A 3,380-nucleotide genomic window follows, 5' to 3' on the forward strand; every position below is an offset into this window, starting at 1 on the left:
GGCACAGCGGTATGTTTGCGGACTTACAACGCTAGAAACCGGGTTTTGGCTTAGCACAGATAGCCCATTGTGTAGCTTTGTGCATAATTCCAAACAAACAAACAGTGTTCTATTACCATGGTAACTTTCCGAAACCAAACTCGTGTATCGATGGTCAGTTTTATTAGAATTACTTTAAAAAAAAAGAAGAAAGAAACCGAATATGAAATAAGAGGTTGTAAAAGAAAGTATACCTGAAGCTATTTTCTTATAGGAGGAATTAATTATTAATACGTTCGATATATTTAGAACATAAAACATAATCCGTTTGAATCGATAGGGAAAAATGAAAATGGATACAGCAGAATTTTGACTAATTCGTTGACAAGCTATCTTGTTCACAACAGCGTGTTATTTAAGCATAAACACCAATAGCTTTTAGGTGCTTTGAGTACGAGCTAAATACTTAACAGGAATATTTGTTTCATGCGTATTTGGGAAATACTTCTCTTCTAGTTTCTGTTTCTCGAACTGCAAACGGTTGAAATAAAATCAGTTTATTAAAAACAAGATTACAAAGCGAACGAAATCATGGTTAAGCCAGTTTCTCAAGAATTATCTTGGTGAAGCATTCAAGAATTGAACTTTATTTTGTAAAATCCTTTGAGTTTAAAAACGAATGGTCTTTAATTATTGGAACAAAAAACACAAACCTCGAGTTTGAAGTAATAATGATCTTTAATTATTGGAACAACAAACACAAACCTCGAGTTCAAAGTAATAATAGTCTTTAATTATTGGAACACAAACCTCGAGTTTAAAGTAACAATGATCTTTAATTATTGGAACAACAAACACAAACCTCGAGTTCAAAGTAACAATAGTTTTTAATTATTGAAACACAAAACACAAACCTCGGGTTTAAAGTAAAAATTGTAATTATATATTGGAACACAAAGCACAAACCTCGGGTTTAAAGTAACAATGATCTTTAATTTTTGGAACAACAAACACAAACCTCGAGTTCAAAGTAACAATAGTCTTTAATTATTGCAACACAAAACACAAACCTCGGGTTTAAAGTAACAATGATCTTTAATTTTTGGAACAACAAACACAAACCTCGAGTTCAAAGTAACAACTGTCTTTAATTATTGCAACACAAAACACAAACCTCGGGTTTAAAGTAAAAATTGTAATTATATGTTGGAACACAAAGCACAAACCTCGGGTTTAAAGTAACAATGATCTTTAATTTTTGGAACAACAAACACAAACCTCGAGTTCAAAGTAATAATAGTCTTTAATTATTGGAACACAAAGCACAAACCTCGAGTTTAAAGTAACAATGATCTTTAATTTTTGGAACAACAAACACAAACCTCGAGTTCAAAGTAACAATAGTCTTTAATTATTGCAACACAAAACACAAACCTCGGGTTTAAAGTAAAAATTGTAATTATATATTGGAACACAAAGCACAAATTGTAATTATATATTGGAACACAAAGCACAAATCTCGGGTTTAAAGTAACAATGATCTTTAATTTTTGGAACAATAAACACAAACCTCGAGTTCAAAGTAACAATAGTCTTTAATTATTGGAACACAAAACACACAAACCTCGGGTTTAAAGTAAAAATTGTAATTATATATTAGAACACAAAGCACACATCTCGGGTTTAAACTAACAATGATCATTATATATTGGAACACCAAACACAAACTACGAGCTTCAAGTAACAAGGCCTTTAATTATTAGAACACAAAACACAAACCTCCAGTTTAAAGTAACCATGGTAATTATATATTGGAACAGAAAGCACAAACCTCGGGTTTAAAGTGACAATGGAATACAATGTACAAACCTCGGGTTTAGAGTAAAAGTGATCATTATATATTGGAACAGAAAGCACAAACCTCGGGTTTAAAGTGACAATGGAATACAATGTACAAATCTCGGGTTTAGAGTAAAAGTGGTCATTATATATTGGAACACAAACCTCGGGTTTAAAGTATATATATGACCTATGAAGTTCTACCACTGGAGAAGTGTGACGTAGCATAATTTATTACACTGTTCGAGTGACATTTAATTTCCTTTGATGATTTTAACCCATCTCACTACATAGATGAAGTCAGTCACTGGCCCCTAAAATTTCGTAGCATAATTCTGTGGGTGTCTCGACTGGTGAATAAATTAATTTATCAAGCTAACAATGACAAGGTAATTACCGGCATCCACATTTCCGCCTACCCATCCCTAAGAATTCCATGCCAAATTTTATATACTAAGAACAAATTAAATCATTTACAGTACATCCCACACATTAATCAAACAAACACTCCCCACACCCCCCTCCATTTATGTTCGGTGCACCGATAAGTTGTATAGTAACATAAAAATGTTTTGTACATTAAACAGTTGTAGATTAGACTTAGATTCAAGTATTTCAAGAGAAGTCTATAGGTTCTATCTTTAATGTAGTTGTTAATTAAAGTAAAAATTGATTAAGTGACATTCATAACGAGTTAATAATCCACACCGTGAAATTATTATAAACCCGCGAATCAGGCCTGATTCTGTAAGTATATCAATAGCTAGGCCTAGTCAGATATTAGTGTGCTAGAGTACAACACCCAAAGTAAACAGTTATAAAAGATTAATAAATAACTTGTGAAAACAAAATATAATTATCTTACATTTGAGTGCCCATTTTTGTTTTGTTTTTCCATAGACATTTTTTCTGTTTAGGGTTAGTACATATACGTCAACTGATTCTTAGTCCCAACGATCATACTTGTTTAGCGCTAGAGAAACAGTAGGAATTGTTATTATCGTAACAGAAAAAATGAACCTTTTTAATATATGGAAGAAACACTGTAGGGTATGAAAAGTGTAAAAATATTAGTGTTGAGGAGTTATTTATTTGTTTTTTTAGTAAATTATGATTTTATGTTATTTCTCTTCAGCAAACCTGGATCATCTCGCAGTTTTGAAAAAAATTCTCGAAATGTAGACTATATAAGAATTTAGTATAACAGTTAAGAACTGTCAACAAACAAATACAAACGGTTTCGAGGAGTCACGTAGAAGTTTATAGTATTTTAAAGTTATATTTTAAAATAATAAAATGAAAATTATATACAACAATTTAGGATGTTGTAAGAATGTGATTAAAATAGATAGTGAATATAGTGAAATAGTGAATATTGAGCTCACTATTATCCAGTATTATGCTACACAATTTATTCATTTTTACAACACACTGTTCATAAAGGGAAGGGAAGGGAAGGCAACTTTTACAATAAACAGAATTCTGCTGAAGCCAAGGACTTCAATCTTACCGGCACTGTTCAAACGAACCAATAGAATATAATAAACCTGAGAACCTAACGT

Source organism: Limulus polyphemus, unplaced genomic scaffold, assembly GCF_000517525.1.
Source record: "Limulus polyphemus unplaced genomic scaffold, Limulus_polyphemus-2.1.2 Scaffold5326, whole genome shotgun sequence".
NCBI classification, from domain to species: Eukaryota; Metazoa; Arthropoda; class Merostomata; order Xiphosura; family Limulidae; genus Limulus; species Limulus polyphemus.